At 40.4% G+C, this 22,838-nt stretch overlaps 1 protein-coding gene across 1 annotated transcript in view; it reads left to right on the top strand.

The window, feature by feature from the left end:
- The first annotated feature begins 9,431 nt into the window (after nt 1–9,431).
- Nucleotides 9,432–22,838, top strand: part of GPR63 (G protein-coupled receptor 63) — a 28,603-nt gene continuing 15,196 nt past the window's right edge. The window contains exon 1 of the mRNA XM_059469356.1: nt 9,432–9,616. The gene's annotated coding sequence lies outside the window, so the exon portion shown is untranslated. The remainder of the gene's footprint in view (nt 9,617–22,838) is intronic.

The following is a 22,838-nucleotide window of genomic DNA, read 5'->3' as shown; positions in this document are numbered from 1 at the left end:
AAGCACCCCTTCAGCAGCGTTTCAGCACTTGCAAGGACCAGCAGTGTGGTGCAGATCCATCCAAACAGGCCCAGAAGAAATGGGCATCAGGGCAGCATGGAAGCAAGCACAAGTCTGCATTGCCCATTGATTTTTCCTTCCATCTATCAGGCATTTTTCAGTGCACCACAGGAAAGCATCTCAGAATGCATATATCTGGAAGCACAGCATTGTCAACCTGTCCAGAAATGTTACAAGCCTAATATTTCAGTGGCCTCTCTGCAAGGAGACTGTAATTCAGATTGAAGCAGAAATAACTGGTTGCATGGATACAGCTACTGAGCTGTGTCAGTCACCACAGAAATGGCAGAAGCTGTCCTTTCCTTCTGAGTTCACTTGCCTCTGGAGCTCAGCTGTGGAATGGCCTTTGTGGGCACTCCTAATCTACTTCTGCACAAGGTCAGCTGGCATAGTTTAACCTACTGTTTAATGTATTTTGATCTAATCTTGGCTGACCTTTTGCTGAGGAAAAGAAGAAGCTCTTGTATGAGAGCTTCTGCCAGCTCTACTCTGATGGCAGTGCCCTCCAGCAGAAAAACAATCGTGTCTAAAACTTCCACCGATGCTTTCACAAAAGTTATGTTAAATAATCCACAGCTCAGGAAGAGCTCACAGGCAAGGTGTAGTGGACAAGAATGTGGATTTTTTTTCCTTTCAACCCCTAAATTAGAAATGCAGCTATGTCCCACACAGACAGTAGGATGCTTAGGCTGTGGAATTCAGGATTGGGGTTTTTATTTTTTGGTTCTGCACAAGAAATAAAGACTGCAGGCTGTGTTACAGTCTTGTGATTAAGTTGGCAGAGCTAGAAAACACACATGTCATCTCTGTACTGAAAGATCATCCCACCAAGACTTCTGCTGAAAAACTATTCCAGAACCTGATTCTTCTGATTATTAGAAACGTTCTAAATTTATTCATAGCTCTTCTCCCTCTTTGGTGATTGCCATCTCACTGCCTGAGTACTTACAGGCATCAATCATAATACTAGAGAGGACACTATGTAGAGCAATCCAGAGAAATATGCCTCAGTAGACATGATCTGAAACTGAAAAAAGGATGGTTTTATCAAGTTTTTTAGGTAAAACACAACTTTGTTGTAATCATTGCCTCCCTGCATAAAAAAAAAAAAAAAAAAGATCTGGTGTCAGCTGGTCTATTTGAAGACAAAAATGGAGAGGGTAGGCTGATCATTAGTAAAAGGTTCATTCTTCAAACTTGTTTACTTTTAATAACAGATTTGCTTTAAAAGGACACAGGGCTTTCACATTACCAATCCTTTCCTCTCCAGTAATCAGCATTCATAAGAATAGAACAGTGTGAAAATATTAATTTTTAAATAGGTATTTTATGTATTCTTTGGATATCTTACAATATGCCCTAAAACCCCCCAAAAGACAGTACCTTCTTTTATTTGTTATAAAATGGGATTTAAAATGTCTGGATTTTTAAAATACAAAACTAAAACAGCAAAGAACCTTATAAAAGAATAGTCTGCTGTCTGTGCAATTGCCTTTACAGGTGCCCTACATTGCTGTTTTATATGAATAGTGAATTGACAAGAGCTAATGTGCCAAGAAAAATGTAATATGCAAAATGTCTCATTTCTGGAAAGCAATTACTTTAAGGAAATAGATTTTTTAAAAAAAATTCTTTTACCTCTTTGTTTGAGCTCTACTGCAGGGCCTTCAAGTCAAAGAGTGCATCATATGAGGGATATCTCCACACATACACATACAAACAGCTCAATATCATAAAGTCTGTGATAAAAACCTCTCCTAGTTGTTCACTTTTGGCACTTCTGCATCTAGAAATTGGAAATGAAATTAAGAAATAAACCCAGAATCTATGAAGACTTCAATGATGCTTAAGGAACATTCCTTCCTCTCCTCTTTCCATACTCAGCATGGACATAACCAGCCCCAAAATAAGCAGCTGGCTTATCAATCTTAGGTCTCAGGTACTGATCCAAATTTGCTCTCTCTATTGTCTTCCTAGCTAGGACCTAATGTTTTGTCACCTCATCTACCTTATAACAAAGATATGTTTGAGCTTATTTAAATAAAAGTTTCACTTCATTCCAAGTAGAGCTGTTCCTTTGGAAGACTTATAGCACTGGGATCAATAGACATGTTCATGCATTATACAAAAGATGGTAAAAGTTCACAGGACCTAAAAAGAAAGTGGTCTCAATATCTGGAATAGGACATGAAAAAGGTAGGGAAGGTATACAGAAGAAAACTGAAATTATTAAAGGGATTAAAGGGAGAGGCTGTCTTAGGAGATCAGACTCAAAAATTTTCAGCGGGGAGAAGGCAGGGGTTGAAACTTCTTCAAGCTTTATGAAATCATGAAGGTGACTAAAAGGATGAATATTTTGCATCCTTTAATTCATAAATTTCAGAGTTAGGCTCATTCAGTGGAATTAAATTAAAACAGCTAAAAAGAACACATTCCTTTACAGTGGTTAGTGTATTTCTGGACTTGCTACCAAAAGATATTGTGGAAGCAGATCCCAGCAATAAATTCAGATAGGAATTGGATAAGTTCATGTACAAGTCCAAAAAAGGACAGTGAAAGGACTAGGCAAGGATTTACCTTTGTAAGAGCCAGAGAAGCTAGGGGAGTACAAAGAAAAGAGTTTGAAGATGGTGGCCAAACTTGTGTGCACTCTGTAAATAGTTTCTCCTACTGCTGCTATTTCTATTTACTTTTCTGTTTAGAAAAACAGAATTTTGTATAAGCAAAACCTTGAAGACCCCCCAAGGGAGGGAGAGGGCTATAGGTAATGAAAACAAGGACAAAAATAGACAACAACAAACAACAAATGATAGAAAGGGAAGAGTTACAGCACTGAAAATACAGAGCTAGGAACTGGAGGAGGGCATGAAGCAGAGAAACCCAGACATCACTCATCACTTCTTGAAGGTTGACCAAGGAGCAGGTGGATGCTGCCCAGGGCTGCTCTGCCTGGAGATGTGGGAGAATGATGACATGAACATACACAGGTTCCACTGCCACCAGGATCCCTCCATCCAGCTTCCCTCCTCTGGTGACACAAACAACCAACAGGACCTGGAAGCTGTTGATGAGGAGATTCTGCAGCTTGAAAGGGCCTTGGTTAGGGAGTGTAGAAATAAAAAGTGCAGAGGGAAAAGCACAGCAGGAACTTCAATGAGCATATCTGGAGGAGAGATGGCATTTGATGTACACTCAAAACACCTGATGTGTGCTAGAGTCTCTTGCCACTCTCTGAGAAAAAAAGAACCACAGTCCAACTCAGTAGGGCATCTTCCCCACTCATGGATGTTCTTAGGCCTTTTTTTTCTCCCTGAGGGGTGTGAATTGTAAAGGCCTCCACAAGTGAAAGTCACTCTTGAGTTACTAGTGCTGTTCAAAAAATGGTTTGGCATATTTACGACAAAGGGGACTTACAAAGAATTTGACAACTTAGATAATCCCAGGTGCAATTAAAATAGGGTAGCAACTATTTTAAAGAGAGAACTAAAAATTATGTGCAACATCTCAGTAAAATTATTATATTTTCATTAAACTGACTGAACATAAAATTTTGTTTAAAAGTACTATTTCATGTTCATTCTTTGCTGAAGTTACTTACCAGTTCAGAGAAGGGGATTCCAACACAGGTATTTTCCAGTGGTAAATAAGAATAACATCTTATTTAATGCAATGCTCTTTTCAATGATAAATGAGTTTTTCACCATTATTTTTATTTAACTGGAGGATCTGTGAAGAATTTGTCATTGGCTTTCAGTTCAGAAACCTCTTTTATTATAAAGATAACTTCATAAGATGAAGTTCATGAGGCATTGATTTTGGTTCTGAATAAAAACAAAAGAAAATGTTTCTAATGAACATCATCTATGCTGTCCATCTTCACTTCTAGGATCTTCTAAAAGTCAAATTTGCTGAAGAATGAATAGCAACAATTCTAACATGATGCACAGAATTAGATAACCAAATCTATGCCATCTCAAAAGAAAGGTGCTTGTGGCAGAAGTTCAACTACACTCTTTTGTTCAACTACACTCTTTTCTTAGAGTGTAGTTGAACAAAAAACTGGACATGCTCAGACACTACACTGTAGATACTTTCCTTCACAAAGACATTGGAAAATCATTCCAGCCAGTTTCACTAGACTGTAATGTAAGGATCCCAAAGGATTTGCTGAAAACTAACATTACTAATTTTAATTCCTACGTTATCAGTTTAAAAAAAACTGTTTTGAAACAGAGATACCAATATGTATGATAGAGATCCTACTGAAAATTATATCAAGTAACTGAAGTAGATATAAATCTAGGCTGAAAGTGGCACAACAGCAAATTTCCAAGCCGAGGCACAGATGCAATTGGAATGGGAAAAAGACTACACTTCTTTTATTACACCCTAACCATGGAAGCATGGGAAACACTGAACTGGGAGGAGGGGAGGGCAGAGAGGGGGAAAGAAGTTTATAGTTTCTCTCTAGGAAATCCAGAAAATATTATTTGCCCCTAGGTCCTGGATGACAGAATAAAAGGAAAGAAATTAAAAAGAGTTTATCAGTTTCAGTAATACTGGATGTAGCCTCCCTGTCCAGCATATTAACTGCAAGAAGAAGTTTGCTGGTTCTATTATGGGAGAGTTCAAATGAAGAGAAGTGTAGTGAGTCTCATTCCTTTCTTAAAACTAGGATATGGGATGAATATACATGGTTCTCAGAATTGAGCAAAAAATATAAGAGCAAAATATCACATTGGAGACTATTCTGTGCTATGTCCTTTACTCCTCCAAGCTCCTTAAATTATTATAATTACTGAAGGATTTGAGTTACTTAAGTTATAGCCCAAACATTAGAGGGTCTTGTAGATTGGAAACTGAAAGCTGAATTTTCTCAAAACATTCTTTTTGTGCTGATGTGGATGGTGCACAGATGCAATAGAGCTTTGGTTTATCTTGCTTCAAAGGCAAACAGTAGCAGCTGAAGCAGCAAATGGCCTTTGAGAGGCAGGTGAATTTGTGAGGTTTGTTGACCATCTTTTCATCTTTGTTATAAGAAATAAAAGAAGAATTACTTCAATAGCAGTCAGATGGCCAAAAGAGGACAAGAGACTCTGAATGTATGGCAATACCTGAAATTGTATACTAAACTATCTCAATATTTGCTTTGCAATGAGAAAAAAAATTTGTTGGCATGCTTTCTCTTCCTCTCAGAGTGAAAACAGGATAGAAAACAAAGTAACGAAGCTGTGAGGAAATGATTAGTTGACATGTGCCCCATTGCAAACACAGCTCTAGAGGATTTAATTTTCCTAGACAAAAGGTGTGAAAGCATTTTCGTGCTACATTTCAAACTCAGCTCCAATTCGCCAACCTTCTGCACCAATGCTCAGGTCAATGTCATAAATTTCCATTTCAAAATAGCAGCCCTTTTTTTCCACTATAATCCTTACTCACCCAGTCCTTCTTCCCCTGCTCCAGTTACTGTGGTAAGCAGAACAAAATACCTGTGTAACTTCAAGCACATGAATAATCCACCGAGGTCAGACCTCAGTACTGTCTCTCCCTTGTTACACTATACTGTGTTTTTTCATGTCTTCAAATTCATTCCATTACAAAGAAAAAAGCAGGCAAAAAGGATGATATGGGGTTTTTTATGTTGCATATAGCAGAAACTACATTTTGAAATCTCTTCTCTCTTGGGCATAGAGTTCAGAGGCAGTTTTGAAACTCAAGACTGTATTGGGATTGTGTACAACTCTCTGCTTAATCAAATAACTCCAAATATAAATTTGCTTAACATCTGACTTTTGTTCTGTTCTTCTGCACGTTTTCTTGCTACTGTTGGAAATACCCCCAAACTTAACTTCATTGTTTTGTCATCCCTGTTGAATGCTTTGAAAAAGTAGACTTCATTTTGGGGAAATCTTCCCTGTTACCCCTGCCCCAACATTACTCTTGGCCTGTTCTGTAAGAAAACAAAATGAATCTGTGAGGCTGAACTGGAGTAGATGCTCAAGAGCAGTTATGTCCTGATTTCCCCTCACACAATACTAGTGGTTTCACAAATAGGTCTGGTTCTTTGCTCCAAGTTTTTACCTACAATATTGAAAAGTATAATCTGAAAGAGTCTAAATAATGCCAAAATGCTTGTGTAGGTTTCTTTCAACTGAGGACTGTTACAAGAATTCTGGCAGTTGCGCACAAAGTGAATTAACATAAACATTATGTTACTTTCACTGCAATAATAACAACAATTTAATGTAATCGGTGCAGTGATGGAGTAGTGAGTCATTGCTTTAGGAAAATGACCAAGGAGTCTGGAAAAGGCTAACAAACATTGCAGTCAATGAAGATTGCCTGCCTTCAGTATACATCAGGGATTAATGAGACCTGTCTCCACTATTAGAATAGTAGACAGAGACACTCCACCTTCGAGGCCTTGTTTGCACTGAGGCATTAGTTAGATCAATTCAACCTTACTAGACAGCTCAGTCTGGAGCAGTAAAGCACACCAGCCTTCAGCAAGTTGCTGTCCAACCCCCTCCCTGGTAAATGATACAGGAAAGGCCAGTGCTTCATTGCTGCTTCTGCAAGAAATTGGAGAGTTATGGGGGAGAAAAAAAGAAAAAGAAAACGAAAAGCATAGTTCATGGCTGCTAATTAAGTTCAGTCTCCTTGTGGAACCTACTTCTGGGGTGAGGTAATTCAGAGGATCCTCATTTGTACAATAGAATTTTCTCCAAAATCCTTCCCATGCAAGACCTGTTTTTCCCTGCTTCTTTGGGTCTGAATGACTAAGCTTTTCTACAGTCTTTTTTCAATAAAACCTTTTTGCTTCCGCCCCAGGAACAGTTAGAATAGCTAGCCCTTTGTATTTTAAGTTATTCATTAAAGTTAAATGGCTTTATCTTCAAGCTTGTCCTAGGGCAACTATTATAAGGTTAACCTTTTTATAGCAGTGAATTCAGATAAGTTTCTCAATTTTCTCTGAATCTGGTCAGACACAGGTATGTATGACTATGCCCCTGCTATGGTTCACAGTTGTTGCCTCAATACCTATTTTGATTTCCCAAAGCAGCACTAGACATCAAGGGGAAAAAGGTCACAAGCCATGAAAGGCAGTTTCAGAAATACATGAGTGAATCTCATCACTTCTTTTTTTTTTTTTTTTGGTAAGACAGTGATCCTCAAAACAGTGTCCAGATACAACTGGATTATTGTCCTTAATACAGGGGTAACAAAAACCCACCAAAACCACACAGACCAAACCCCAAACCCAGCAAGTTCCTTACAGAGCAATCTTGCTAAGCAGTCTTCACCCCAGCCACATATTCCCAACAGATTACCATCCCCAAATCTCTCCCAGACCTGGAGTGCTCCTTGGCAGCCTCACCTAGAAAGCAGAGTCTTTTCTTCTTTAGTTCTGCTTTTCAAATTAGGCTCTTCGAATGCTTTCCTAAAGCTCCTTTCCAAAACAGAGAATATGTGAAGCTCATATCTAAAAGCAAGGGACATTTACAGAAATCCACTGGGTACAATTAGGCTAATTAAGACTTAAGCAACTTCTCAAATCCATTGCTATATGTAGTTCTCTGCTTTGGCAGTAAGAACCAAACACTGTTACGTTTAATTACTCAAACCACTACAGAATCATTTAAAAACATGTTGTTGTCTCTTCCACAAGATGGAGTGCAGTGATAATATCTGAGGATTTTCAAATTGAATCAATATATCATGTCTCCCCTATGCTAGAAAAACCCTTTAAAAAACGTTATCCAACCACAGCAAGACAAATCAGGTTAGTTGTGTCTATTTCAGATGAGAGGAGTTCAGAGTGCATCCCAAAACTCAAACCACACAGGTTCCTTTAGGTCTTTTCTTTTGCATTCAAAATGAACAGCAGAATTTAACAGTGATGAGAACTGAACTTGACTCTGATGGGAAATTGCAACTGAAAAATAGTGCTTACACCCATTTGTAAAAGAAAATTTAAGAATAAAGAAATAATTTTACTCAGACAGAAAGAATCACTTTTTCTCTGCCTTGCAGTTCCCAGCCATAGCCTTGTGGGTGCAGGGCTGCTGAACTCAATCAAGAGTTGAACTCCTCAAAAATCAAACAGTATCAGTGCTTTGATTAGATGTAGCTGCTAGCATTCTGCTGACATCCCATCAGCTGTGTGCTTAAGAGATCCATTTGGGAGAACGAGAAGCTTCCTTGTTCTCTTTTTTAATGGTCTGAGTCCACTTTCTGCAGTTGTGATCTAATGTAGAGAGAAAGGTGTTTGCTGGCAATCAGGTAAATGCACTTTGAATAGGAATAGGGATTGTGAAAGATTCTTTCTTCAGACAGCAGGCTTTGTAAGAAAAGATAGCTTTCACATCAGTTTGCATCCTTCTATAGCCATTTAATATGATATAGTGAGTCTTGGCACTAATACATACTAATATATTAAAACAATTACTAAAAACTACATTAGCTACCCTAAGCCTTAGCTACCTAAGACTTTGGCTCGAAATGACCATCTATGGCCTTGCCCTTCTCAGAATCAGGAGTCACCCTAACCCAGTTTGGAAGTGACATGGCTACCAGTGCCACATACTATGCAACCTTAGCAATGCAACTACATCCTATTTGGAAGATCCTCCTTACCAAGTTAGCTGTGTGGACAATGAGGAGACACAACGCCTTCTGTTGGTCCTTAAAAATCAGCTGGAACAACTCTGTGTAGTAAAGCCATGCTTAGAAATAAATTAATTTTCCCTTTATGTACAGCAGGACTGCAGTACCACTAAGCGCATACCGTATTGATGTCCCTGCCCGGCAGGAGGCTTGGCGCTCCTCTGCATTTGCTAATGCTGCTCCTCAGCATCTTTTACCGGGATTTTTAAGGAGACGCCTTCAACTTTACAGAGCAGCCTGCCCGGCGCTGGGCGATGAGGAACGGCACACGGAGCGGGTGGGGGGGTTGCGGATGTGCCGAGTGCCGCCCGCGGCCGCGGGGCACGGGGCGGGCGCGGGGGAGGCGCGGCGGGGGCACGGGGGAGGCGCGGCCGGGGCACGGGGGAGGCGCGGCCGCCCCGCCGGGAAGCGCCCACGGCCCCGGGGGCGGCGGGAGCCACTGGGCCGGAGAGTGCGCGCGCCCCCGGGAGGCGGAGCCGCGGCGCGGGCGGGGCTCTGCGGCGGCGGCGGGCGGGACGGGGCGTGCTGCCGGCGGGCGGGCAGGGACGGACGGAGGCAAGCGGGGGAGGCGCTGGCTCGCCCGCCTGCTCCTCGGTTCGCCGATTCCGCGACGCTGCCCGGGCAGCAGAGCCGCCGCCGAAGCGAATGGGGAGGCGGCGCTGAGCGGGCTGCCCTCCGCGGGAGTCGGCAGCCGAGGGCAGCGGCGCGGCGGGCGAGCAATGCCCCTCACTTCTCTGCTTGCGCTGCTTTTCCTCCTTCTCCTCCCGCTCTCGGCTCTGAAGCTTTTGTTTTCCGCGGCCGCTGTGATGGCAGGAAACTTCCCGGAGGGATGGGCTCAGGCCGGGCTTGTGCTGCGCCGGGCTCCGCAGGGCTCCGGCCACACCGTGAGGTGAGGCGAGGCGAGCGGCGGCGTCGCGCCGCGGCCGCGGCAGTTCCGCGGGACCGGCTGCTGCTCCGCCCGGCCGAGGGCGGCGGGACGGGCGGCGGGAGCGCGGAGAGAGTTGCGCCGGGGACCGCGGGGAGCGCCCGCGGCTGTGCCGCTTCCCCCGGCCGCGGTCCCACCACCGGGACGGCGTCCTAGCGCCGGGGATCCGTGCCCGTGGGCCAGGACTGCTCGGGGGTCGGCGCCCCGAGGAGGCTGCGTGGGCACCGGGCGTCTCTTCTCCCGCCGGGGCCGTCGGTGGGCAGCGGGGGCAGGAGCGCTGCCGGAGCCGGGTGGGCGCGCTCGGCCGCGTCCGGGGCCCGTGGTGCCGCCTGTGGGGGGCTGCTCCTCCCCCGGCGGCGGCGGGGCCCGCGCTTCCGGCCGGGCTCCGTCCCGGGAGGTGGCCGGGCTCCCTCCGCTCCCGGGACACTGCCCAGCGGCACGGGGAACTGACTGCTGGCTGTCACCTGCTCGTCTGGCTGCTGCTGCTGCCCAACTCCTGAGCTCGCCGCTGTCGGTACGGTGTGTGTGCGTGTCGCTCCTGCAGAAAAGAAATAGAAACGCCTCGCTTGGTTTTGATTGTTTTTCATCTACTTAAAAGCGTATTTAGTTTTTGTTTGGGTGTGCAACATGGTGTTCCAAACTTGTTTTGTAAAAGTCGAATGATACAGTACAGCCTAGTATAGATATATATAGATATGTATAGATATGTATATATTCATATATATGTATATAACAAAGTGTACAATAAACTTTTTCTTGTAAATAAACAAAAACACTTTTCGAAGGATACAGTTGATTTACAGGAAGATACAGATAACATAGGAGTTTTCAATGGTCAGAGCTAGGCATGCCTGGAAAGTTAGATCCATGCCCAAGAAGCTTGCTAAACAAAATTGTCCTTACTGAAATGGATAATGAATGCTTAAGCAGTGGCAAATGGGTTTTACATAATGCATTTTCTGTGGGACATATTGCACATTCTAACATTAGAGCAAAGGTGTCAGAGGCATCAGATTATGAGAAGGGCAGTTTTAAATAGACCATCTCAAGTTAACTGAAAATGTAAAGAAATGTCAAAGAGATCTGTTTCAAGATTGGTAACATAGAATACGTGCGTATTGTCGGGTGTCAAAAATGGGTTTTTTTGTAATCTGTTATGAAAATGTATTTACCAATGTTACTGTAGCTCCAGCATAACAGTATAGACCCACGAGTAATTACATTCTTAGTCTACAGAAGCAAATTTAGTAATGACTAGTAATTAGAACTAGAGTAATTTCTAAATAATTTCCCTTTGAAATATCTACTGACAAATGATCAGCACTCTAAAGTACATTCTCTTAGCTGTTCTACTTTACTCCTTTATTAGAAGCAGCCTTACTGTAAGAATATATTCTAAATGTATAAAACTTTTTTTTTTAAAGTGAGAAAATAAATGAGACTCTGGAAATTAGTAGTTCACATGCAGTGTCTGCCTACTCAGAAGAAACAGGAAGAAGGCAAGATGAGCTCTCCAAGTTTCTAATTTTCTTAGTGTGCGCTACAATGCGTAGGTGACTTTTGTCAGGTGCTGCTGATCAGGCATTGCTTGTGTGCTTCATCATTGCATCTGCCACTTCTAAAATACTCTTCTAGGAACAGTAGCACATAAAGCTTGGAGAGGCTGTGATTGCTTCTCTGCAGTTAATGAAATGCACCCAAGACCATTTGCTGGTTCTGAAGCTAAGTGCTGTGGGTTAGCCCTTGTCAATGCTGTTTAACTCTCTTGCCTTCCAGAACAGGAAATTTGCATGAGAGACCTGTAGCAGCCCTGTCTGTGTTAGAAGGATGCTGTGCTGGTGTGTGGCAGCTCAGCAGTCTGTGTGACAGTGAATTCCATTTCCAGGGAAGTATTTCTGGCATTGCTTGCTTTACTGGTGTGGCCATAGTCCATCTGTAACGTTGTCTATCTGCAGGTAGCCTCCCTTAACTCTGTACTCAATGGGAGAGATTTAATTTCCCTGCATTGAGGATCTCTGGCACTATAAAATGCTGCTTTTCATAGTCAGCTGCTGAGAAGTGCCAGGACTGCTTTCTTCCTGTTTTCTCTGCTTGTGCATGTGGTTGAAGACAGAGTGGGTGAAGGCTTGGTGGTTTTCCCACTTGTCCATAAGAGGCTTTTGTGACTTGTTCTGGTTGTCTGGAAATGTTCTCCTAGGGCAATGCATGTCCATAAGCAGTCCTGATGGCTGGATGTGAAGCTCCTTGGCCCGCAGTCACATGGAGCTTCCATAATTATTTTGCTACAAGTAGCAAGTTGGGCAGAGCAAGTAGGGTTTGTTCATTTTTGGTTTTTTTTTTTTTTTAATGCTTCAGAGAATGTCAGATTTAGTTGTTAAAGATGAGGTGAGGCAAGAGAAAGTGTATCATCCAAGAAATCCTACTTGTAGTATCCAGAATTCAGGTCAAAAATTGTCAGATCATTCCACCTCTCATAGACATATAAAATACTTTAATAGAATGGTGAACTTTTTATCTCTGTAATGTGTTGTTAATCTTTATTTTGCTAACCTAGACAGTAGCACAGTTTGAACTTGAGTAGTGAAATTGTTTAACCATCTAATTTCCAGCTGAGGGTAATACTTAGATACTTATGTAAGCCTGAAGTATGTGATAGGACTGGGTTAATGCTCTAAAGTACTTTCCGAAACAGGCAGCTTGGCACAGTCAAATTCTTGTTGATTTCATTAGAATGAAACCTCATAAAATACAATTCTTAATATTGAGCTATTTTTGTGTGTAGTTTAGGAGAAAGGTGAGCTATCTTTTTTTTTTTTTTCTCCTTGCCTGTGTAAAAACACTGTTTCAGTAAGGTGTATTACACTTAAATAATGTTGGAGGTATCTGAGGAGTCCCACTGGCTTGAATGGCACTTTGAGAAATCTCTTGCATAACTGTAACCTAATTTACCTCAATCTAGATGTTTATTATACACAAGCTGTGTTTAAAAGAATATTACCAAGACCACATAAGCACAGAAGGGTTTGGAAATTTAAAGCTTTGAAGTAGTGAAGATGTGGCCTGTGGGAACTGTGCCTTAGAACTATCTAGGACCCAGCTTTTTTCAGAATGCTTTGCATCTCGAGTAAGGCAACCAGAATTGGTGACTGGTTATCACTTTTGCATCTCTCCTGGATTTTCTCCTCCTTGTAGTTACTAAAGCAAGGCTTGAATCATGTTGATTAAATGTAACATGGTGACATACAATAATTGTGGAGAAAGCAAGGGTTTGAACTCTTGTTTGTCTTAGTGACCTTCCGAAAGAAGATGGATTCTGTGTGGATAAGCAGAATTTAGTCACATAGTTAAAGCCTATGTCACAGGGTTTAATTGAAGTCACAGGGTTTGACTGCTACTTCTCAAGTCTTCAGAGCTTGACTTTTGAAGACTAATTTTTTAACAATTTTTGGATGTAGTTTTGGGTGTAATTTTCTCAGTGCGTTTTTTTTTTATCCCTAAAAGAAATAGAAGCAAAAGTTGTATTTTTTTTCCTGGAGTATCTTTGATAATTTCTGATATCATTAGCAAAGTGAGAACCTCTAAATGCCAGCTCAGGCTGTAACTGTCTAAAATGTAGTGGTAGGTCATGATCCATAGGTGGATTGACAATTAAGAGAGATGGCAGCCTTTATACATTTGTTATGAAATAACCCTCCTACTCTTTATGTGATATAACTGACTTGAAGCTTTGATGCCCAGTTCCAATTCTGTTGGCCACCCATTGTGTGGGCAGGTCTGTCTGGTGACTTTACTGTCATTTTCCCTGCAATATTCTACTTACCTTTTTCTTCCTGGGCTATCTTATTGTTCTGCTGCTTTCTACATTTTTCTGCCACATCCTTTTCTTTATTGGTTTAATTAATTGTAGTTGCTAGTCACTTCATTTGTCCAGTGTGACTATTTTGTCCTATTCTAGCTTGCAGCCCTGTAGTTGCATGGGTCAGGTCAGCTGGCCAAGCAGATCAGGTCTAGAAAGCAAAGAGGAAACTGGCTTTCAGACCCAGTGCTTGGCTTTTGCAGGCTGTAGTGAGGAAATAATCACTTTAAAACCTAGGTGAACTGAGGCTGGGGCACAGAACTACAGAATAACTGAGGTTGGAAGAGACCTCTGGAGGTCGTGTAGGCCACCTCTCTGCTGAGAGATGAGTCTGGTTGAAAGTTAGATGAGGTTGCTCAGGGTCTTGTCCACTTGAGTGTTGAAAATCACAAAGGGTGGAAATTGTACAGCCTGTGTGAGTAACCTGTTCCAGTGTTTGACCACTGTCACTGTGAAGTTTTTTCCCTAAGGCCTAATTGAAGTTACCATACAGAAGTTACCTACTGAAGTTACCATACTGTCAGTTGTCGTGGTCCTTTGCTATGAGCCTCCAAGAATAATGAGGTTCCTGTGCTCTTAAAAGCAACAGATACTTTTCTAATGCTTAATAGCTCACTTTCTATTTGGAATATAGATAACTTTTGCCAAGTACATAAAAAACAATTCTGTGCCAGCCATGGTTGCACACCTTATTCTGTAACAGGCTAATCAAATCAGTTGGATTACTTTTTTTTTAATGGGGGCAAAATAAAAGTCTTTTGCCAGCCTTGCTCTTTGAATCAGATGAGATGTTTGAAATTTCTCCTTTCTCACACGTGACCATGCATTGTATTTTCCATCAGGTGACTACCTCATTGTGTGTAGTGAATAGATGCCAGTGGTTTAGGAGGTAAATTTAAGTCTTCAAGCTGGGCTTCTGAAAGACAGCTTTGTCATCCTGTGATTTTTTTTTTTTTCACCTTATTGGACCCCCTGCATAGCAAATTTAAACCCACTGACTACTTTTGAGGGCTCTGTTAGAAACGCTCTACAGAGTACTACATTGACACTGAAGTAGTCTCAACTAGCCTTTCAGGCACAATCAGTGGGGAGAAAATGAGCCTGTTCAGAAAGTAGTTTATTCTCCCTATTTGCTCAGTGTCTCTCTGCTTTGTATCATTAGAGTCTCAATGGCTCTTAGCCTTTCTATCCAGCTACATTAAGGCAAGGTTAATCCTTAGTGAGCACCTTTCCAGTCCTTTATTTTCTTGTCATTGCTCAATATATGATCACATGTCTTACTTGCAGCCAATTCTGAATGCTTAATAATTACATTCAATGTGTATTTCTTTTGTGATGTTCATCTCTGTATCTAGTTCTTCAGGAAAAGTTAAATTATCTTCATTACCCTACTGTCTTGTGCAAGTTATCCTGCCTCTTAAAAAGTGATGGGATGAGGGCAGAAAGTTTCACAAACAAGAGGTTTTGATTGCTTTGAGCACAAGGGGAAAACTGTGCAACAAAGCAGAAGAAAAAACATGTGTTTTTAATGCAAATTGTGAAATAATAATCCTGTCTTTCTAAAGCTGTCTTAGAACTTCAAAACTTGCTACTACTTAGAAGCGGTTATTGCTACTAGTTTTCCATATCAGTAGTGTAGTTCATAAAATTATCCCTTTCAAAGAATTGTACAAGGTTCATTTTGTATAATGATAGAAAGAGACTGATACCTTGTGAAAAATAGAGATTACTTTCTTTTTGTCAAAGACTTGAAATGTAATTTGGAAACACATTATATATCTTGATTAAGTTCTTATTTTCAGTCGATGTTCCAACAAGCCTTTTATTATGTGATCATTTTGATTTTGACTCTTTTGTCAGTTGTCACTTCTAAATCTTCTCTAGACCATTTCCTTGAGTCTTATGTGAGACTTGTGGGTGTGTTTAAAAGCACTGTACATCATATACACATGATATTTTGATATTGCTAACTATATGTTCATATGCTTTTGCATATATAAACTTCAAATAATGATTTAAAATTCATACCCAAATTTCCTGTGCTTCATCCTATTACCAAAATGACTTTAAGAACCAAAGAAAATCTCCAAACAAAAATCCAAACTTCCCACATCTAGCCCAAGACATGTTATGAAATATAGAAGAAATGAATGTGCTGTATTTGTGCTTCCATTCTCCCAGCAGTGCCCACATGCCCACTAGTACCCCAGACCTTCATATGCTTGAGTACTCTGGGAAAATCATGTGGCCTCTTTATTTTTGAAGCAAAATCAACTGAATTGCAGTAGGGCCTCCCACCACATGCCTTATTTCTGGTTTGAAGGGTTTGTGAGTTGGTAGAGCTGAGAAAAGCTAATTCTATCCTTTACACAACTGAATTCATTCAGCATGTCTGCTCAAGCTCCAAGTGTGTCAGTTGTGATAAGGAGGTGATATTTAAAAGAAATTTGACAATATTTAATAATGACTCATAAGGCATGTTGAGAGTATTTATAACAGGGAGAAGTTGTACTATGCATTACTGATATTGGGACATCTGCATCTGCTGTCAGAAATTTCCTTTGCATTTATTATGGCAATAGGGATGGGGTTGAGTGCATTTGCTGACTGAAGTTAGGAGTGTTTTCCCTCTCCATTCCATTCATTTTGATAAGAAGGCAATTTCCGACTGCATTCATCTTTTCTGGAGATATCAAATCAAAGCATGAAATCTCAGGTAATAGCACTTATGCTGTTAAACTGTTAGATCCAAATGAACTGGATTAAATGTGTTTTCAAGGCTGCCACAAATGATAGACTTGAAAAAGCATCTTCATGGTACACTGCCAATATGGTGAATACGCTTCAAGCTATTTCAGCAAGGCTGAAAATAAAATAGCCCTGGAATATTCTCTCTTTTTTCTGCACTGTTTGCAAAGTCTATCTCTGTTCTTGGATATGTAGCTATTTGAATAAACAATCAGATTCTTTGTTTATCGATGCCAGCATAAATGAGTGTGAATTAGGCATTGGTCCAGAGACTTACCTGTCTCTTTGGTGGTCTTCCAAGACTTCACATGTGTGAAATGATGGGAAAGATGGGTTATCTTGATTCAGTTACAGTGTTTGTGGGATCGTGGCAAGCTCCAGAGCACACTGAGGATCTCAGCATCTTAACTCCAGGGAGCAGGGCCTGGTGAATCACTCCTTGGGGAGGCTGGTGTCAGCTGTTGACAGGGCAATTTCTGCAGTTTGCTGAAACTACAGAATTGCAGAATGCACCTATTAAGTATTATGTTACTCTTATATGGAATCCTGAGTCAGATTTTCAGGCAGATGTGTGCAGACCATTATAGGTACCAGAGGTGTTCATATACAGTACTGTTACAAAACAAGAGAAATAAAATAGGTACATGAAATGATTTAGGTGAATTCACTTTCCAGAAATACATGTTCTGTCTGACTGCTGAGTAAGCTTATGTGGTTACCTGAAAGCCATGTTGAATTAGGTGGGATCAGTCTCAGCCCCAGTAGGAAGAAAAGGAGGAGGGGGATAGTGTGTGTAAAACCAGATGCTGATAAGGAAATGGAATTCCCTAAGGTCTGAGGTTGGGGATTCATATTGATAAACACTTCCCAATTTTGTCATGCATTCCCTAAAGGGCTACCCAGTTCAATCCTCAGCCTGCTCAAATCTCTCTTCATTGCTGTCAGCAGGTCAAGCAATGAGGACTTGTGTGCCACCACTGTACAGCTGAGTCACACAAAGTTGTGCAGAACTGAAATGGCTCACTGCATGCCAGAGGTATTCTGTGGATTAAAGACTGGCTTGCTGTTGATGAGTCTTTGAGATAGAGGCAGTGGTGGTTCTATTGTACAGAACTCTCCAAGGTTGAAGTTGTCAAATTCATGCAAAATGGTGTATGTTTAAGATACATTCTGTGATTTTAAGTTGTATCAATTAATCTGTGATAGAAGGTCTGATGTTATCCAGTTTCACTGGGAAATTGCTAGTTACCATCCAGTTCTTTGCCTGGATATCCTGAATAGTTTGACCCTGTTATTTATACCCCATTACTGTTGTGGACTGAATTTTTAGTTTAGTTTGTATAGATGATGCTTATAGTTTTAGATGCAAAAAGTTAAAGAGTAAGTACTTCTAAGACAAGTGGCTCTACTTTGTAATGTGATCAATTTTCATCAGGGTTTTCTGGCTGTCATTCATGGCATTGCATTCTAGGTCTTGCAAATTACTTCTTTTTGAAAAGTCTTAAGAGAACTGATTGACCAGGTGCAGTTCTAAAGGCCTCTTCAGCTGGACATGGTGAAACAAAGAGGAAGTATTTCATTTCTGAAACTCTTGGTGGAAGATATTTGCAGTATGGGAACCAGCTTTTCAAACTAGAGCAGTGAGAATTTGTGTGTGTGTTTTAAGGACATTACTGCCTTTTCAGATTCATTTACATGCTCAGTAATCACGATGACTGTTTAAAATATAAATGGTTTTGAGCCTATTTCCGGTGTACAGGAGGATATGGTTTGAGAATTTAGCTTTCTGCAGCCAGATGGATTATAGTGTTGCTAAGGAAACAGACTATAAATGAAGTGGCAACTGGGTGTCCCTAGAATATCAGACTGCTTGAAGCTGGTATTTTAAACTCGTTTGGGTGGGTAGCTAGATGATGTGATGAGAAGTTAATTTCCTGTATTTTATGGTTCATTAATTTTCATTGCTTTATTAGTATTTAGAAAAGGTACCTTAACTTCCCACTCCCACTACCTGGCGTGTGGGTCACTGAACCAAAAATTGCTATGGGAATTAGAAAATGGACAGAAGCTGTACAGAGACGCAGGTTCTAAAATAATCATTCAAACTACTGACTAGTGGATAGGTAACAGTGTATAACGACCTGGCAGCAGTATGGTCTGACTGAAAAACTGATATAAGGAAGGGAGCTGAGTTGTTTCAGAGTACTTGGGAAAGAACAGAGCTTCTACAGACCTGGTGAAGTTACAGATTTTGAACTTCATGTATAAACATATATATTATAGCTATTTGATACACATACATGAAGTTGCTCAGAGTAGGAGAATGATACTTGCTGTGCCCAAGAAAATACCTGGCTCTTTTTTTCCTAGTGCTTTTGCTGAAAATGTATCATATTCCCATACCAGAGTTAATGACTGATACATCAGAGGTGGTGGTTTTGGTTTTTCTTTCCTTACCAGTGAAAAGGGCAAGCATACCTGAGCCATTCTAGCTAAGCATGCAGCTAATAGATGAAGACTTAAGTAAGCTGAGCCTGCAGGACAGACAGCAACCTCTCCTGTTGATAAAATGGACTGAGAGGAGGACACATGATGGTTCAGTCTGTGGAGCTTCAGAAACTTGCCTTAGCTACTTCTGTAACAAAAAGGTCTGGAGAGCTCTTGGTAAGACCGAAAATGGTAAGAACTTGCCAAGCAAAGATAGTTTGTAAGCTAAATATGAAGTGGAAGGCTAAGGAAGGTTTTCAAGTATGTACAGGTGGTTGATAGAATTTCCATTCTATGCGTTGTGAATTGAAATTAAACTGTTTCCAATAAAACCCATTCTTGAAAATGTGTCTTTGTTCCAGCAATGTTAAACCTTCTCAACATGCAGCATTTGAACTTTTATTTAGAGTGCATTTGAGAGAACTGTTTCTGGTCTTTTCTGCCAGGTAGGCAACAGAGGTCTTTGTGGATATGGCATTAAAGCACTATAACTTTTCCCTCTGTCGTTGTCAAATGACTGGATTTATTTGATTTATATGAGTGCTGTCAGTTTGCACACAGATCAGGATCTGCCACTGTCTTTTCACGGAACAGTAGCTAGGGACAGGCTAGAACTTCATTGCATGTAAAACATGACCTCCTTTCCTCTAAAATCACTCCTTTGCTGAGGGGCTTTGGAGCTGAGCAGGTTCAATTGTCCTGGTGGCTGGTTGCTCCTGATGCCTTGAATCTTCCTGTGTCACTCTCTCTGTGGAGGAAGGAGCGGTAGGACCCATGAGGAAGGTGTCAATAAAGAGGTTTTTTTCTTTTTTTCTCCTGAGCTGGAAATACAAGAGACTCATCACTTCTGATTTTATGTGAGTTGGTTTTTGATGTCTTAGGCTGAATAATGTTAATTCCAGCAGTATCATTATGGTCTGTAAAGAGGTTTACAGAGAGCATAGAGACAAGGGTTTAGTTTTCTGGTCTCATGGCAGATGTCATTGCACTTGTTTTCCTATAAATCATGCCTGTAACTTTGAGTTATTTCTAACTTTTGTGTGTTTTAAAAGGTTGGTACAACTCCCTTGGTCTGAATTTTTCAGCTGTTACTGAGTAACTGTAATTGAATTAGAAATCATATGTTATAATTATATGTTACATTTATGCTATTCAGAGTCATTCTGGTTGCAGGATGATAAATTCCATACAGTATTGTCTCAGGTTCAATTTCATGTCTAAAGACAGACTGAATAAACTTCTCTGTAACAGAAGAAACATTGTTATTATTTGCAAAATTCATTAGTTGAGCATATTTAAACAGCCTTTGGTTGAGTAGGGAAATAGGATCTTTAGCTACCAAAGTGGAAGACAACAAGAATTAATGGATTACACCTTTCTGGTAAGGTAATACTTTGTAGGTTGGAGGGATTTGGGATGTTTTAATTTTTCAGTGTTTTTTTGTTGGGTTATTTTTTGTTGTTGTTGTTAGGGTTTTTTTGGGTTTTTTTTTTGTTGGTTTGTTGTTCTTTTTGGAGGTATGTGTTTTTCAGATTTTTGGTTTTCTATTTTTCTGTGTTTTAAAAGTAGTGTGAAAATTCCTAACTTACTGCTGAAGGAGCTTTTCCATGGAAAGAAACCTTTCTTAAATATGAAGTTTGTGAACTCAGAACTGCTGTAACTATCTATGGAAGGCATTTGATTAGGTCATCTGTTTGCCTAAAAGGTACCAAGTAGCACAGAACCAATTGGCAGTACAGAGTCCATTTGATTAACTTAATTTATTTGTAACAAGGAATTATAAGGTACTTTAAAAAATCATTCCTAAAAAGGATTTGAATTATTCAGTTGATATTTGTTTATGTTGCATTTTTATGATTAAAAAGCCTGGAAAAAATTGAAGTACTGATCTCTTGTATTGCATGAAAAAAAAGTGTGCTTTAAAAATCATTAGACTAGCTCATTTAAATGTTTTTGGCTTGCAAATGTAATCAATTTTTTTATCTCTTTGGGATGTATGTTACAAGCCCTGCTTGTTGGTCTGAACAGAAATTGTTAGTGCCTGTATTGCATAGGGTCTGAATGTCTGCAATATGTCATCTCACCCTGAGAGTGTCCAGATGGGAACTCTTGATTTAACTGTCTTTTAATTCCTAGTGTGAATGGATTTCTGACTATGATTGAATCTCCAAAATAGCTGCTGTCTTAAAGTTTTATTCCAGTTGGCTGACATGACCCAAAAATAATTCTGAAGCTATCATATGAGATGACACAGATAACTATCAAAAATTTGATTGTTTATTTATTCTCCGTTTCTGTATTAGGAAAAAGAAGTTACTATTGTAACATGCAGCTGATTTTTAATAGACTAATTTAGACTAAAAGCTAAGTACAGGGTAAATCTGGGGAAAGAATCAAAGGAACCTTATGACTTAGATGGTTTTTTTGTATGAAACATTTTATGTTTGTCTTTGGTTGAATAGAGGTGATAATAACTATTGGAAATATATGCACATGTGTGTATATGTATGAGAAAAAAGGTTATATAAATAGGCATATAAAGTAAATCTTTGCTTAGTTCTCAGCTGAATCTTGCCATTGCAGCCTTTGAGCACTCTCAGGGCAGAATGCTGTGAGTGGGAGTCGCCTCATTTAACTCGCTACCGGCATCTCTTCCATGGGAGCCAAGAAGTGAGATCCACAACACCTGTATTGCAGCAGCAGCACTCCTGGGCAGGCACAGAGCTTGGCTCCAGCATGGCCTGAATCCCTGAGGGAAAAGCAGGAGCAGGGCTGAGGGCTTTGCTCTGGGAGCTAAATCAAATCCCAGGAATCTGTGAGCAGCACACTGTGTGAAGAGTGTACACATCTCGCCATTCTAATCGCTTTTTCATTAGCATCCCTGCATCTTTTCATAAAGAGCTGAATTTTTGTTAAAATAAATTTCGTTTCAAGAAGATATGTTTCTGTGGGAGATACAGCTTAAATTCCAGCAGTGTAGAGTGCTGCTGCTGGCATTACCATTTTAATAGGCTGAGTTTTCTAAGCCCTTGCTTACAAAAGAAGACAGTGTGCTAACAGCTGTTCAAACTATGAACAGAAAAATTAATCTTCCCCTGATTTTAGCAGTAGGCAATGCAATAGTGTATGTTGGATATGCTGGGGCACTACAGAGGAAGTAAGAATGATGTAATGCAAGGAGCCTTAAGGTCTTTACCTTAAGGTATGTGAAGGTGGAACATTTTCACAGAGCTCAGAGAATATAGTGGAGAAGTTTCCGTAGTTGAAAAGCCAAAATAGCCTTAGGACAACTCTCTCAAAGCTTTCTGACTTGAAGCAGACTTTTTTCCTTGCTTATTGTCTTCTGATGGACTGGCTCTTTTGTGAAGGAAGTAAGCTTTCAGTATTTCATTTCATTGTTGCCTGTGGTTTGACTTAGTATCCTAAGAAAATGTTAGAAAAACTTGATAAAATATGGCTATAGACTAGGCATTAAGAGACAGAGAGAATTGTCAGTAAAGTATGTAACAAAATTACAACTCACTTGAAAAGCAATTTCATAATATTTCTGATCTTCTCTAGGCTCTTGCTAAGTCTTTAATGTAATCTGGGTATTTGTGGTTAACTCCTTAAAGTTTAATTATGTGTAAGATCTTTGTGATTTTAGTTCCACTATTTCAGTTTTTTGTAAATGTCAGCTCCTGATTTGGGGAATCAAAGGTGCAGATTTTTCTGTGATCACCTGTAAGTACAGGTTTTGCACCGTTCTTGCTTGTGGCACAGGACTGACTGTTAAATTAAAATGTCTCTTAGTATGTAAATCTAAGAGATTTTTTTTAAGCCTTGATCTGTGTTCCCCAGCATCTCACAGCTTCAGGCCAGAAATGTGAAGCTTTTAAATTTGCTTGCCAGGGTCAGTTTTAGTTCAGTTTATTCCTTCTGCTTTGGGACTGGGGAGCTGGGTTCAGGAATGAGTGAATGAAGAAGGAAAAGGTCAGGACTACCCTTTCAGTAGCTCTGCCAGGTCTAAATGCTGATATCATCAAGGTTGTAATTCCACAGGTAGAGCTCCTTGCAGTGTCAGGAATCCTTGCGCTCAATTTTCACAAAGGTTAC

The sequence above is a fragment of the Ammospiza nelsoni genome, chromosome 3 (assembly GCF_027579445.1).
Source record: "Ammospiza nelsoni isolate bAmmNel1 chromosome 3, bAmmNel1.pri, whole genome shotgun sequence".
In the NCBI taxonomy this organism is placed as follows: Eukaryota; Metazoa; Chordata; class Aves; order Passeriformes; family Passerellidae; genus Ammospiza; species Ammospiza nelsoni.
Note: the sequence above shows the minus strand (reverse complement) of the source record. Positions and strands in the feature narration are given on the sequence as shown.